Source organism: Pholcus phalangioides, unplaced genomic scaffold (assembly GCF_987345545.1).
Source record: "Pholcus phalangioides strain wild (caught in Gottingen) unplaced genomic scaffold, Ppha-v1.0 ptg000001l_1, whole genome shotgun sequence".
NCBI classification, from domain to species: Eukaryota; Metazoa; Arthropoda; class Arachnida; order Araneae; family Pholcidae; genus Pholcus; species Pholcus phalangioides.
This window is the reverse complement of record NW_028301594.1, coordinates 12548963-12566351: the sequence shown is the minus strand read 5'-3', so window position 1 is coordinate 12566351 and position 17389 is coordinate 12548963. Positions and strand designations below refer to the sequence as shown.

The 17389-nt window shown below is 32.3% G+C and overlaps 1 long non-coding RNA gene across 1 annotated transcript in view; it reads right to left on the bottom strand.

Moving 5' to 3' along the window:
* Positions 1–4699: 4699 nt before the first annotated feature.
* The window catches only part of LOC149089890 (uncharacterized), a 277922-nt gene continuing 265232 nt past the window's right edge, over positions 4700–17389 (bottom strand). Inside the window, exon 6 of the long non-coding RNA XR_016195731.1 lies at positions 4700–4825. This is a non-coding gene — a long non-coding RNA (uncharacterized LOC149089890). The remainder of the gene's footprint in view (positions 4826–17389) is intronic.

The window sequence follows — 17389 nt, the reverse complement described above, 5'->3', positions numbered from 1 at the left end:
CACATTGCAGAATCAGATGAAGAGCTCCCTTGATAACCTTCCAATGCCAATCATCGGATTTGCTTCTATCTCTAGGCTTTAGGCAAAGAATTTTACAGCCTACTTGGCCTTGGCAACCAGAGTGACATTTTTTGAATTATTTGGTTGCTCTGCTATCATAAAATACACCTACCTTCATCGTTTGTAAAACTCATTTTTCTTATTGTTCCCAATTGCATTATGGTTCGATTGAAAATCTTAAAAAAGCATTATCGAATTTGGTGATTTTTACTGATCTTTTATAAGTACATTCTTGTGCTTTTCGAATCTGACTTGAAGCAAAACAATGCAGAAAGTAACGTAGTGATATATACCACAAAATATATTCTTTCTAGTGGTAAATTTTCCGGTGGTGATTTGCGTCTGTAACATGACATGCACATTTGAAGAAATATTATAATTCAAATAGAAGTTCGCAACAATCTTTAACGGATTCAAATATGAAAATATATAGACTGTGTATGAAGAATTTACTATGTACATACAATCACAAAACTTCGCTCGATCTTATAAAAAGATTTATTTACAACTACGAATTGAATTTTTTCCTACATTCGCGGTCAGTATCTGACAAATCATTGATCTCAGTGAGTTACTGAATGCCTAAGGCAGGGGTGGCCAACCCGCGGAACGCGTGCCACAAATGGCACGCCATGCTATCAAGGATGGAAGGCGAAGCTTTTCAAATATTAAAGAAATTCTATTCCATTTTACAATCGAAGAAATTCTCTGCAAAAAATACTTTACTCATGAATGATGGCCTTGTATGCTGCCAAACCTATATTTAGTACGGTACAGGTATTCTTAAAATAATAATTATGTTACGACTTTCTATTCAATGCGTTTCTGCTCGGTTTTTCATCTTTGCTGGACGTCCCATGTGTACGAGATTTATGATGGGAGGACATTCATTGTATTTGATGCATATCCATGAATTCCATGAATTCTTTGGGGGGGGGGGGCATGCTCTCTTACAAAATTTACTGGAAGGGAGGGGGGCGGAACCAAGCATTGAGTCAGTTTCTCGTGTCTATGCCTAACATGGTGTAGGTAAGAAGACATTTCCTACCAATATACGTACATTACACAATCTGCGTTGAAATAATTGAATTTATGACTCAAAAACAAAAACAATTTAGAACTCAAGTGACAAACTGAAAATTTTTATGAAAATAAGGGACATCCGAACAATATTTTGCAGGAACGGAGAGAATGCTCGTGTACCGTAAAATGGCACATTCGTAGAGTGGCACAAGCATTGAAAATAATCTTGATTGTGGCACGGCGGGAAAAAAGGTTGTCCATCCCTGGCCTAAAGGAAATGCGACTTCCAAACGTCATAGAAGCAAACCTACAATTTTCACTTGAGAGAACCAAAGTTTCAATTCATACGCCATGAAGGAAATGTGTGAAATACTGTTCAGATGCATAAATGAAAGAAAATCTTGGGACGGAGAAAAAAAAATTAATGAGCATAATTAGTACCCATCATTTAGTAAACTCTGACGTTTTCATAGAAAAAAGCTAATATACACATGTCAGAGTAGGAGATGGAATTACCAATAAGCCCATCGATCGAACTTCAATTCCGATATGAAGTAATCCTCATCAAGCTATTATTAATTCTAACTTAATCATGTCATTATTGATCAATAATGACAAATGACCTTGAATATTTCATTCACAGTTCTTAGAAAATGTGGATGTTTTCCCCCTTCCAAATTGGACACACGTCATAACTAATAGAAGGTCTGGGTCGGTATTACACACCCGTTCATCTGGAGAATTTGAATTTATAAAACCTTTCGGGAATTAATGAAGGTCGGATGCATATACAAAAACAAATACACCTAAAAGTTGAAGCGGTTAGGTATCTAATAATCCTACACATTAATTAAACTGTCAGCATCAATTGGATTCGTTTCTTGAAATAAAGCTTCAATTATATTCAAGGGAAGCAAAGAAGTTCAAGGTAGTGTTATTAGGGTAATTATTGGAATTTTACGTGTATATTCGATTGTCAGTATTGATGGATTATTTGAGTTTTTAATGAGGAAAACATGACTCACATTCTCTATTTGCACGTGATTTCCATAAAGATTATCATAAATTAAATTTTTTTTATGAGAATTTTGTTTTAGAGAAGTTTAATAATTTCTTTTTATTTTAAATGAGCAAAAATGATTAAATATAATTAGCTCAATATATTTTTAAATTTTATTTTAAATTTTGTTTTTAAACCAATGTATAAGAAATATTGAAAACTCCATGATGACTGTTAACATATTTTGTGTATTGCATTTATTGATTGTTGAAATAATTGATTTGAAATAACCATTGTGGAATCAAGTTATTTCGTCTGTGTCTCTGTCTTATGGTCTTAATACTAATTTACAATTTTGACCGATTTTTTGTTAAATTTTGTGAACACACCAGAGAAAACTCAACTTGAACGTTTGGCTATTTAAAACCCTCTTATTTTGGCCGGAGACAATCGTCCAAAATATGCAGTGAGGAAAATGAGGAAGGGTGGAATATTCAGCAAAATGTTTAACACTAGAAGGGCCCGACTATACGTTGTTATACCTAAAAGGGCCGCTGGCAGTCCTTTTGACTGCTACTTCTTTTTAATACAATACATTTAATCACACTAAATTTTTACAATAAAAAATAACAGGCTATATCCCACATGGTTAATTTGTGAATTTTGAAGAAATTTGCGTTTTCTTAAGCATACAGGGTGTCCATAAAAATGACTTTCCAACTATAAATATCTATAAATATGAAAAATCAGAGGGCAACTGTGTACAAGATTTACCATGAAAAAGGTAGATAAACATTGTATTCACATCACATCATGCATTGCTCCATTTTGATGATGTACAATTTTATATGCATATCATGGTATTTTTTATTCGCTTTATTTAGTTGCTCACTCACGCTATGGATAACATATACTATTATGCCACTGTAAATTTGCACTATCAAGGAAAAACTAGGGCACGATTAAAATTTCATACTACAAATGAGCTTGCATAGAATATACAATTAAAAAAAAATCCATCTTTGTCTTTCTTTTTTGTCAAAATTGAGTCAGAATGTCTTGTCAAAATTCACACCAGTCACTACTTTCTGTTTCGGGTAGATATAGCAGAAAATCATGATCTTCGTTGTCTGAGTTTGAATCGTGTCTCCTCAGTCTCAGATTTCTTGTCCGAAATATCATTCAGAACTGATAAAATTAGACTATTTTGTTCTAATACATCCTTTTTTTAAGAGCCATTTCTACACACTGTGAGTGAACGTCTGTTTCCCAGAAAGCTTTCAAAGCAGATGGTGGCATGAAGAGTTATAAAATGCCAAACCAAAACAAAAAACTGAGATTGCCGGGTGAACGATCAGAAAAAAACCCCGATTTCCTTGACTTTGAGACTGTAATAGAGGCTCAATGAGATATAGGGTTTTGGTTGTGGATACATAGATTCTTTAGATTGCAGTAACATGACGCAATCAATAGCATCATTTTATTTATTTTTTCTTATTGGTATGTTACTCGTGAATATATATTTTGTTGTGGGTACCATCACGGAATGATAGGGAATAAACCTAAAGGCAAAAGTATACATCAACGCCCACCACAAGGAGGAAACGTATACAATTTGCATATAGCAGCCAAAATGACTGCTCTTGACCGTTCTAGGTATGAACGTCGATGTCTCCTGACCAAAACCTTCAATATCTTCAAATTTTTTGTACACAGATAAGTACAGAAATAATTTTTTGAAAACAACAAAAAATGGAATTGTGCATGTTTAATACTGCCTAGATTTTAGCGTTGAAACGACTTTCGGAATGCATATTTTATTTACCATGGTTCCCCAAACAATTTGAATCAACAATACAGGGACATATGTATCTCTTCAAGAGATGACAATTTAATTTTTTTTTCAATACTCCAAGAATAGAATAGATCCCGGTGAGTCATGGGTATGTCTGTTAGTAACGCATACACGCGAAATGAATTATACTGCATGTCTTAGGATATAGCAATTTTAGCTTTTTTAAATTTAGAAATAATTGATAAAATAGTATATTTCTGCAGATATTTGCATTTCCCCGAATTCCGTTGAATACAGAAATATTCTGTCCCAAAGAGGTCAAATCTCTCTATGTTGCATGTGTAGAGAGAAATACATAAGTTTGGAAATTTGGGAAATCTTATGATATTAAGATCTTGAAGATTTTTTGTCATTTTTTAGGTAATCTTTCTATTACATATTTTTTTTCATAAAATCACGGATTTTGAGAAAATTTTCATTGCATCATCAGCATTTCATGGTGGCGTGTTTCGGCCTATATGTTCACATCATTATAATTTTATTTTATTTCTGCGTACAATAAATGTTTGGGAAAAAATTTATACTTTTTGGCATCAATTTGAATAAGAATGAAAGACATTTGAATATGAAGAACGGGATATAAAAATTATAGCAAATTTTATGTCTACTGTTTTACTAATGAATAATTAAAATATTTGTAGGCACGTATTAATTCTTCGTTTAAATTTGGTATTTTAATATATTTAATTATCATATTCCTTAACAAAACATCCGAAGAGATAGGTTAAAATTATTAGTCTGAGAAACTGCGGGAAGAAAGAACTTTTTATTATACAATTGTTGAAATACATGTACATCATCGTTCTCATTTAATATACGCTTGCAAACATGCAATCGTGTCCGTACAATGACTTCACTTTACGTATGGACATCGCTGTCAGTCAAACCTATGAAAAAAAAGATAAATTAATGGAAACAAATAAAAATCAAAAAACTGGTACAACATTTCTGATCACTATCATAAATGAATATGCTGTTTCCTTGATTATGCTCAAAGTACAACAAAATTATCATTTTTTAATTATGAAGTTTTTAAATTGTAGTTTTTTGAATTTAAATTCAAAACTAATTTAATAATTTTTTGTTAATACAGTAATTAACACTAAGTTATGATCATTTTCAATTAACAGTCATCTAATCTGCATAAACCGATCTAACTAGCCTAACAATTCTTATAATATAATTAGTGCATGTATCCTTCGTTATTAAATTAACTTTAAATGATGAAAGAGTGTTAAGATCACTGATCTTTCACGTGGAAAAGGGAATTAGACTTAAATGGAAAAGGATGAAATTTATATTCAAACCAATATATACCAATACATATGAAATATATTTAAATTGGAAAAAGATGAAACTATATATTGTAACGCTACAAACTATCATGAAAAAATAAATTACGAAAAAAATTATGAATAATAATTATTAATTAAATTATGAATCGGGTGTTGAAATCAAAAGAACCGGTAGAAATGTATTCTTGGCCCAGAAATGCATCTAGAATCAATTAATATTCATCGCAATATTCACCAGTGATGGAAAATTTGATTTAATGATAATTTAAGGTGATTTAAAATTATGGTCAAATAAGAACAATATCGTATTCTTTTTATAAATGATAAATAACAATAATAATTAGCATGTATACTGGGTGATAATGGGAAATTCTCATTATATGATTATTATATCAATTTTAATTTTATTTGAAAATTATGACGGATCTATTGATTAATTACCATGTAGGCCCTATAATACGTGGTAATGAAAAATATTATTTTTTGATTATTATGTATCAATTTAAATTTTATTCGGAAATTAGAACAAATCTATTGATTAATTTGTCAAAAATTGTTAGTAATTTTGGGGAATAATCGCTTATCTCATAATCTTGTTGAAAAATTAAATATCTTGTATCCTGTTCTAAAACTGAATTCGAATTTAAAAATTTCACATTGTAATTTCGTAGAAAAATTCTATAAATGAATCTACTTTGAAGGATTGATAATACATTAAAAAATGAATCGAAAATTTTCATATCATAATCGAGGCAACGAGTTATGAGATATCGTTTAAATATGTCTTTCCTTTCTGAAGAATTATTAAAGAATAGTAATTTCCCCACAAATCTTTCTTTTTCTTCTATTTCATTGAAATAGAATAGTAGCAAAAACTACGAAAATGATCATCGCAGCAGAATCGAAAATTATTTTTCCATTCGAACGGAATATATATATAAATGGAAAATATTTTGCGTATATCTATGCAAATGACGTCATTGAAATTCGGTTGTCTCAGATATTCACTTCTCTTAACTTATATTTCAATTAAACTTAAATTAAAAACCAATTTAATAGCTATTTGTTGATACAATAAAATGGTAGAGGTGATGAAAACTTTTAATTAACTGTCAAGTGTTCAAAATTCACTTTCATTATTTAAAGACATTATTTTTTCACATTGGAATTCAATATAGAAAAGCAACATATTTAAATTTAAAAACGTGAAATTACGACACTGAAACATCTTAAAAAATTTCCCTACAAATTAAAAAAAAAAAACCACCAATAATTATTATTTTAGAGCTAGGTGTTGGAATCAGAAGAACCAGTAGAAAACTTGTAATCATAGATAGAAATGCAGTTAAAATCAATAAATATTCATTGGTATCTTGACAAGTGAAAAAAAATCTGATTTAATGATAATTTGTCATTTCAGATGATGGTTAAACACAAAAAATATCGTATTCTTGGACTGTATAATCGATTAAAAGGAATTATTAACAGATATGACATGTGATAATCAAAAACTATTATTTTTGATTTTCGTGTCAATTTTAATTTGATCGGAAAATTTTAAGAAATCTTTTGAGTAATTGTCGAAAATTGTTAGTAATTTTGAGGAGTAATAGTTTTTCCTAATATCTTGTCGAAAACAAACATCTTGTATCTTATTCGAATTTTTCATTTCTTGAATTTGAATTTGAAAATTTCATACTATAATTTTGTAGAAAAATTGCACAAAAGAATCTACCTTGAAAGATTGATAACATATTAAAATAAAACGAAAATTTCCATATCTTAAATCGAGGCAACGAGTTATCAGATATCGTTTAAACGCCTCTCCTTTCTCAAGAATATATTAAAGAATAGTAATTTCCACAAATTTTTCTTTCTTCCGTTACATCGAAATAGAATATTAGCGAAAACTACGAAAATGATCATCGCAGCAGCATCGAAAATTATTTTTCCATTCGAACGGAATATATATATAAATGGGAAAATAATTTATGTTTATCTATGCAAATGACGTCATTGAAATTCGGTTGTCTCAGATATTCAGATTTCTTCAGGAAAAATTTAAATTTTTGCAATATCTGCGATTCGAATTTTTTTTTTTTTCATATTTTTCCAAACGCTCATCTTTTCACATTGCTTCGTGTCCGGCTAAGGTGGATGTTACTACAGCTACTGATTGGACATCCGAAACAACTGCCGTCACTCCCGCCAACCCTTTATGCCCGCCGTTGTTGCATTCATCACATTGGCTGCTTCATCTTGAAGAGGTCCCCTTACGCCTCTTCTCATCCCAGAGCGGCCATCCAATCCACCCTCACTCTCCTCTCTCTCTCTCTTTATCCATCTCCATCTCATCCACAGCATCTCTCTCTCTCTCTCTCTCTCTTTCTACTGCTCTTTGCTCTTGGGCATCCCTTCATCCTTCGCTCGACCAATGAGGGACGAGTGCATCATCCCCCTCCTTTCCTTGCCGTCTCCTGATGCGCTCTCATCAACAGTGGTATCCGAGAGAGATGATGTCACGGGAGGAATTAGCCAATGAGAGGGTTAAAATCCCCGATTCAACACGCTCCACCCTTGAACGATCTCTTGATGATGGTAGTGGTGTTATTTTTTTTTTTTTTCAATATGTATATTCCCTACCTTGACGGAAAGCCTACCTACCCTTCTCATCATCCCTATTTAGAACCATGGATGGGTATAGGGATCGCTCTCTCTCTGTGGGCCGATGCACTTTGACCTAGTTTTTGATCCTTGTGCTCCGGATGTCTATGCATTCCTGTTTCCGGTGGCTTTTTAATCCAGGATACCGTAAGGTACACTGCCGCTGTGCTCTATTTGCATCCTCGGCAGGAAGTTTCTTTTTTTTTTTTTGTCTTGGAAATTTCTTCGAGAAAACATATTTCGATAGCATATGCTATAAGAGCTCCTAAAATTTTCTTAAATTCTCTGTTGAAGCTTAAATAGCTTCTAACAAGCCAAAGGAAACCAAGAAAATCTACTGAACAATTAGAATTACTCTAAAATTTATGAAGTATTTTTTTTTACCCATTTTTGACCGCTCTTGCAGTTCGTGACCGAATCGCAAATTTTTTATATATATATTATGGCTTGGAAAATATGTTATTTCGAATAACATATTTTCGAAGTTACAAATCAATTTTTCTTTGTAACTAATGTAAATTAATTATCTTATAATTTAATCAAAATAATTGATAATTATAATTTTGGGAAACCTCATGTACTGTGTGACAAAAAAAAAAATTTAGGGGAAAAATTATTTTTTTCATTAAAAAAAAATTATTTCTGTTCATGGTCAGGAAAAAAAAAATCAGAAAATCGGAATAAAATTTCTGATAATTTCCTTTTTTAAAAATCATAAAAAACTAAATTTCATTGTACACAAATTTTAAAAAATACTATCACACTCATTAGATATTTTAGTTCCCAAATGTTCATTTCATTAAAAAATTTGAATGAAGAATATTTGAAAAATTTTTTTAACGCAGCACATTATGTAAATGCAACATCAGTCAAAAATTTGTGAAGTTTTTTTTTTTGATTGAAAATTTCGTTGAAGAAACTTATTCCGAAATCATATGCTGTGAGTGGACAAAAATCTCACAATCTGTCTATTGGAGCCTGCATAGGTTCTAACTGGCCAAAAAGAAGCCTAGAAACACCTACAGAACAATTTTATCAATTATTCTATATTATCTTTTTTTTGGATTGAAAATTATGTTGTGTCTGCCTTTTATTATAATTTTGTTTGAAAATGTTGCCAAGAATTCATACCCCAAAAGCATATGCTATAAGACCTGTGGTCCGCAGGCACACTTTTATTTATGTTTAACAAAACGTGATCATCACGTATTCCCAAGAGATCTTTACGATCTGTCCAGGGAATCTGTTAGTGTGCATCCATGCCCGAACCACGATTCGAACCCAGACCTGCACAGTCAGAAGCAAGCTCTCTATAACCACTGGACTTCCTACTAATCACCCATTGTAATTCATATTAGTAATATCCATATGGGTTCAAATAAAACTATATATACCTTTATACTTAGGTTCAAAATATATCAAGGAGAATGCAGGAAATTGCTATCTTAAGTACGGGATATCACTAAATTTCGCTCAGAATTGCAATTTATTGTTTTAAATGCAATGCGTTAATTACTGCTAACATTGCTGAAGGGCGTGGAAATAAAAGACTGCTACAAATTGCAGTTAACAAAATGTACAGTATTTTACGGAAAAAATATTCAAATGATTTGATAACCATATTCCATTTCATATCAGAAAAATACGGTGAACTTATTTCATATGTCATTGAGAAAAATACCGTAGACTGGGATCTTAAATAATAATCCGTAAAATAATGGATATCACTAGTCGTCATCAAAAGACATTGCCAAAAGTAGGCACAATTACTAATCGTAATTAAAATTGATGAGAAATCGTGGGGGAAACATTAAACCTGATAAATTTGCGAGATGAATATCTATAATTTTTGCAATAATTATCATAATATAATTTATATTATTAAAACGCTGTGTGTGTGTGTGCGTGTATTACAACTTTGGTAATTATTACAAATTCAAATAAGCATCGTTGAAAAAAACGGGACAAATGTATAAAAAAAATCGGGACAACGAAAATAACAGGTGCGTCCAGTAATACGGGACAGTGCGCCAGAGTGACATGGTAGTAAGATCCTCATCTACCACCGTGAAAGTTAATGTCACGGTCCTAGGTTCAAACCCAAGGGATGATATAGATAAGCTGTGTTCCCTAACGAACTTGAGGAGACCACGATAGACAGCGCCTTCATTTCCAACCCATCTCATTAATGGCAGCAAATTGCAATATAGCGATATGGCCAGAGTTTATGCAGTAGTAATATGGGACACAAGTGGTCCGTCAAATTGTTTTAGACATTATACTGGTCATTGTTTTCAAAAAGCTTGCTATAAGAGGTCCTAAAATTTTCTTAACTTCTCTATAGAAGCAAGAATAGCTTCTAACAGGCCTAAAGAAAGCCAAGAAAAGCATACTGAACAATTGAAAAATAAATCTAAAAAAATTGATAATTATTCTATATAATATAATTTTTTTGGCGTAAAAACTTTGTTGAGAAAACACATGCTAGAAGAGAGCTCATAAAAATTTCTCTCTTGAAGCCTGTATAGCAGGGATCATTACGCATTTCCCACTAATCAATTCCATGTGGTCCTCAAGAGCTTTCTGCCATGGTCCGCTGATCATTTTTAGAAAATGATTGTCAACAACGTGTTTGTGTGTTGTGAAAGACGTACAAATTATAAAAATAGTCTCGTTAAGCCCGCAGGGTCACCCAAGAGTTATACTGCGCTATTGAGAATTATGAAATACTTTCCGGATTCAACCAATAACGCATGTGATGATTACCAGGACCATCTTATTTGGGACCCTGAGGTCCAATCATTATTATTTTTTTTCCCGGATTTTATGTATTTCAAGACGGAAAAGTCGGCATCCAAAAAAAAGCAGAACTTACAGAAATGCTGAAAAACACCCTAATGAGAAAATGCTTTTCAACACTTCTCAAAGAAAAAAATTATAAATTAACAGGATAAATATTTCCAGAATCACTAATACATATACAAATGCAAATACAAAGGCCACGACAGGCGAAATGCCCAACGAGGTGACTAAAAAAAGATGCCCATGAAAGATATGGATGTTGGTGGCCCGCGGTCAGTTTCAATTTGGTCCGCGGTGTCTGAAAGGAGATAACCACCCTTCTGTATAGCTTCTAACAGGCCAAGAAACACCTACTGAACGATTGAAATTACTCTAAATTTTATGAAACATTATTTGTCGTTTTTTCGAATATGTGTGTCCATATTTGTAAAGTCAAGGAGCATGGTATTTTTCAGGTTGTTTTTTTTTGTTTAAAACTAGGTTGTAATTCATTTAGATATCAAACGATGTTGGATACGTGGATAAATTACTTTAAGAAAAAAAATTTCAGCTCGAATTTCCCAGAATACAATTTAACTTTCAGATTATTTTCTGGTATAATTGCTTACTCTTGAAAATTGCTTACGAAATGCTCGGAGCCGATTCTGAATAGTTAAACTGAAATTTAATCAATTGATATATCTGAACGATATATATACCATAGTTTCCCAACCTTTTTTTCCCATCGCCCCCTTCTTCAGATATTTTTTCTCCCATTGCCCCACCACAGTCTAACTCCTAGAATCCTATGTTATACTCGTAGCTTCTACAGCCCCTTGGAACATTCTATTACCCCCTAGAGGACGTTGAGAATCACTGCTCCAGACTATATGCGAATGGCGTCCATAGTTAATTTTTGTTTTATAAAAATTAACACGATAACCGCAAATAAAGTAAGCCCCCACCCCGAATCTCTTTTCTATATGGTAAGTGACGTTAAGGGTAAACCAAGAAATCCGGTATATAATGCTAGTATATTCGAGAAATACTGTGATGAGATTTCTATTAATTTTCTATCACAAAGCAATCTCTTGAGGCTTTCAAAGACCAACTTATGAATGCATGCAATGCTAAGAAATTAAATGCAAAGATGCAAAATCATGTAATCGTATTCTGAACACGTGGCCTTAATTTGAAGTCTCGCACCTGATGCACGGCGAGATATATCGATAACTAATTGATATATTAGTGACCACCATAACGTGTCATGCATTTAGCTACCATGCGTAGTGTTGGTTAAATGAGCGATTCAGATGTTGAGTATTGACAATCATGTGGTGTTAAAACGGGGCGCCCTAGAAGATCATTTCATTCCATGTCCGATTGCGTCCTGCAGGTTCTGAATTGAAGAGAAATCTGATCAAAACGTTGCGTGTCTGTGAAGTCTGGTCTGAGTCGTGCTGGGAGGCTTGTTTGAGGTGGGGGGGGGGGAGAGTTTACGTATTTTCTTGTTGAAAATGGTCCTTGGCACGCTTCGTAGACAGGAGAGTATATATAAGGTTATATCACGTCATCAGTCTCGGCGTGCTGTCATTACGGGAATGATTGCAGTGGTGTTAACCGGAGCTACTTCTAGCAAAGCATGACAATGTCCAGGGTTCAGTGATAAAATTCGATTCTGCATTAACAACACTGCTCAAAAAAAGTAAAAAAAAAAATGCATGTTCTTTTCAAGAGTATTTTAATGGTTTTAGGTATATTGGGGACGCTGATTTCAAAACTGGTGCTGGTTCTTCCGAATTGGCTCTAGTTTTCAGATAACGTATGCTCTCAACAATGTGATTTGTATGCTGCCTATGGTGTTACCATTGAGAAATTTAATTTTCAGTTTATCCCAAAAACTAGAGCCAATCTGACGAAACCAATGCGAGATTCCAATTAATGCCCTAAAATCATCCTAAAGTCACTGAAATAGCTTTGAGAAAATAATCGGCTTTGAGCAGTGTAATAATAGTCACAATCGCCGATTAAAAGCATTTAAATACCTGAGTGTGACTTTCCTGTGCTTCTTGTGAGCAATCCAAGACACCAGAAAAAAAAATTACTACTGAAAAAATATCGCTTACTTGCAGGCCCGTAGCTAAGATGGGGCAACCAGAGCAATGAATGCCCTAGGGCCTCCGAGTTGAACAGGGGGTCCCACAAAAGAATTCACACTTATTTTTCTTAATATCTCACAGAAATTTTGAATTTCTTCTTTGAAATAATCTGCAATAGACTCGCTTCCAAAACTAACTGTTGAAATCAAAAATGAGTCATTGAAAAAAAATGAGGAGGGAAGGTGTGCCATTCTTTGAGCATAACCCTATCCAGGGGCCCCAAGAAAAAAATCTGCCCCGGGCCCCAAGAAAGTATGCTAGGCCCTGCTTACTTGCTAGCAATTATTGAACTAAAGAGCGTGGAACGTACAGGAAAAAAAAAATCTCTTTCAGCACCCGAAAGTTCGAATGATTTGAACAAGTCCTAACTGACACATTTGCCCGAGTGATGTACTATAATTTGTTTTGCAAGCAAAATACACTTATATTGCACATAAGATGCCCAGTTCAGTATGATGTTTACTGATTTATATAGAACAGTTGATATTGTAGTGATGTGGAACAAATTCGAGGTACAAGGAAAAAATTCGGGATGTGAGTTTCTCATGATACAGGAGTGACGTTCTGGAATTCATCTCTGTATGGGCAGTATATATTCCAATCAAGGTGAATAGATTGATTATCAAGGTGTTCTGAGATTGACACTAAGAAATATCTAGGAAAGTTTATAGTAATTATTCACAAGCAGTTTATGACAAACAAATTACTCTGCTGCTTTTTATATTATAATTATTTAAAAAAGAAATTACAAAAAAGAAAAGAAAAAAAAAAGAATTAAGAATAAAAATGAAAAAAGTTCCACTTATTTGCTGAGTTTGTTTTCCTTGGCATCAGGAAAGGCAGCGCAACAACAATTTCCTAATTGGGTTTTCGGGCACACGGAAGCTGTATAAAAGTTAATTTTTTTGCTTTAATAACTATATAACTCCTTGCAACATGAATGACATATCTGAGTGCTACACGTAATTTGGAAACTTTCTCTAATTGGAAGCATACCTCTAGGATCGACGGTTCGCCATTAAATACCATATGCCCTGTTTGCTATGCACCCTGTATATACAGTGTGTATATTGTTTTTACATAATCATTTCACAATGTTTACTTTAATCTCGATTTTTCACGCAACTTCTTTGTTTGTGTCATTTTTTTCAGTTTCAAAATCACAATTTCAAATTACGCATAATAATATACGTACAATTAATCATTGTGGAAATATATTCATTTGGTTGGCTCATATTTGTAATTCTAATTCAGTATAACGTTTGAATCATTTTATTCATTAGTTCATTTTATCAGCCACCTCGTTGGGCATTTTGTCTGTTGTGGCGTTGTATTTGTATTTGTATTATGCCCATTTTCTGTTTATTTTGTGGAATTCTTATCCGAATTCTTCTCAGGCCCATTTTTCCAAATAATTCATGAAATAGCATGGACCAATTATCTGACCAACTCATTATCACGTGATATTTTTATAATTAGAGATAAATATAAATTAAAAATTATAACGAATAGTATTTATTAATCGATATTTAAGAAATAAACATACAACTTCTTATTCGGTTTATATATGAAAAGCGCTAAATTAAAATCACGACCAAGGTTTCTGGGATTTCTTTCAAATTTATTTCTTTATTGGTCATCTTATTAGTTGCAACTTAAATAGCATTATCATGTCATTGGCTCTGAGACACTTTTGCCACTCTTGGTTTAATTTCATTCATTGTTAAAAAGACGGAAAACACCGATTGACGTTCGATCATCGTGTTAGTATGTGCATGATGGTTACATAGAAATGATATTTGTAATTTCAAATTCCCAAATCTTAACCCTCAGTGTGTGGTTCCGTATAACTTTGAATACACATGGAAAATACATGGTCCAAAAAAAAAGCAAAACACCCTCCATTATGCCGATTTCTTTTCTCAATTTCTTTCGTATTTTAAAAATACATCTAATGTCATTTAAATTTCAAAATACGGCTATATGAGCATAATACTTTTTTAATCTATAGAAAGAGTTGGTTTCTTGTTGATACCATTTTTCGATAGCCGCTGAAATTTTACCTGTTCAGAGATTTATAAAGATTTTTTCTGTTTATAGATAACATTAGCCTCAAAGCATACTGTTTATTTAACACTTAATTAGTGATTTTATATAATTAAAAATACGATTCAATTAATTAAATTGCTGTGTTAATGTATTGTTTCAATTAAAATATGCTAACAACACCAATTTACATCCGGTTTCGTAAAAAAATAGTAATTTTCAATACGTTTTTATGGGGTTGAATCATAGAGAGTTAAAAAAAAAGCTCTCAAGTAGTGTGAAAAGTTAATTGCATTCATCTAGTTGAATACTAAAATAAACATGAAATATTATATTTAAGCTTAACAGACATGTTTCAATAGTTCAGAATATAACTATATTTATATAGTTTCAGATTTCCCAAACTTTTCGTCCTCAAGCAGTTACCTCTATTCGGAGCCGATGTGATGCTTCTTAAAATCGCATCTAAATTTAATCAAGATAAAATGAACTCCGTTGTACTGAAGATGTGTACTGCAGTTGTTGAACAAAATATTTGGGAATAAAATTTCCTCTTGTTTGTGCCCACGGCTATAGCCCAAAAATCTACTAACATTCTTCGGAAAGACCACATTCTTTCAAAACGAAGTCCCCCAGGTCAAGAAATTTAAGATTTTACAATCATAATGATTACTTGGTGATCATTAATATCGTGACCTATTTCCAACATGATCATTTTGGTGAGAGAGAAAAGCTGGCTGTGTTAAAAATATCATTATGGGATGTTTACCTGCTTATGAACACTTGTGTGCTACGCTAAAGTTCAAAAAAAGTTTATTTAATTACCTGGAGTCATAATGATAATTTAACGTCAATCATAATCGATGTATAATTATTAGTCATGTTTGTCAACCAGTTCAACTGTTTGTGAGCTGTGTTATCACAAAACAAATAAACTTTTTAAATTCATATCGCCATCAGAAAAAGATTAGATTCGCCCCCAGAATTAATTAAAAAACATTTTCGGGATTTCTATGCTGGTTTCTTCCGATGATCATAAAACTTTATTCTTGACAGTGGTGAAAAAAATTGCAGTTCAATTGCATTCACAAGCTTAAAAATTTATTTCTAACAGTTTCTTGTTCAAATTTCACTTAAATGAGAAATTGTTATAACAACACAAAAATTTCTCGTTATGTGTTCCTTCAAATTCTGAAGTCTGCATCATTGATGAGTGTATTAACCGGAAGTTATGCATATTTAGTGATTATTATTATGCATAATCATTAATCACCTCAAAAAGTTTGATAAATGTCACACCATTTATCATTTTTACCGGTGATTAAGCATAAATTACGAGTGAAATTAATAAGCTTAATAAATATAGAAGAAATCGTATGGGGGAGATATATAAATTTACTAAAAACCATTTAACATTTTTGCCCATACGTGATGCGTCCACTAACGTATTTTGCCATAAAAATTAAATGGAAATATATGTGAAGATAGAGACATGAGAAATATATATATATATATATATATATATATATATATATATATATTTTATCAGTGTTGTAATATTGTCTTTCTTCACACTTAACATGTGCAAACATAAGCAACATTACGGATCAAATTCATCATTCTAGACCGAAGCTCTTGTAACATTTCCAGTAAATATAAGTGATTCATTGATGATTTATCATACTTACCAATACGAACTGGAGGGTCACACATAATTACCGGTAAATGCGATAAATTCGTAATATGTGAACAAAATTAATTAAACTTACCAAAATGGTTGATCACGATAGTCAACATTCATTAAAATACAACTAGATTATTAATTTCATCAAGACTTGTGACACATATAGTCCCATAATATAATAAGCATATGCATATATTAATCATGTGAATAATTGCAGTCCTTCACAATAGGCTATCATCTTCTATGTCATCCGAAATTTCATCTCATTCTACCACTTGGTGATTTGTATTGCTCATTTAAAAAATAAAAAATGTCTCACTAAAAATTCATGAATACAAAAAGGCTTTAAATACATAAATGCGCTAAAAATACAAACCGAACCAAAACTATTGAAATGTATAAAACTCCGAATTCCTATCGGCTGATAGTATTGCAGATGAAGTCCAAAGAAAGGTCTACCCTCAGTCACATTACTGGAAGGATTAAAATTATGTTTTTATGATCACGTTCAAATTAGATTTGTTGCAAAAAAAAGTGGAATTCACAAATCTGTAAAACATTCCGACAACTCGATGATTATTCTGGGCTGTCACGTCATATTTAAAATTAAGAATAGAACCAAATGTTTCTCTGCAATTGATGACATGCATATTCTGAAGATAGCAATTTATCATTGCACAAATCTGAATAAAATAATTTTTCCTGGAAATTTGAATGCCTCAATTGTTTTCTTCTGATTTCTCGCACAGCAATGAACGCCAGATTTTTGTTTATTCAGCCTGAAGCTTTCTTTCTACGAAAAATTTCGATATTTGTGTATTT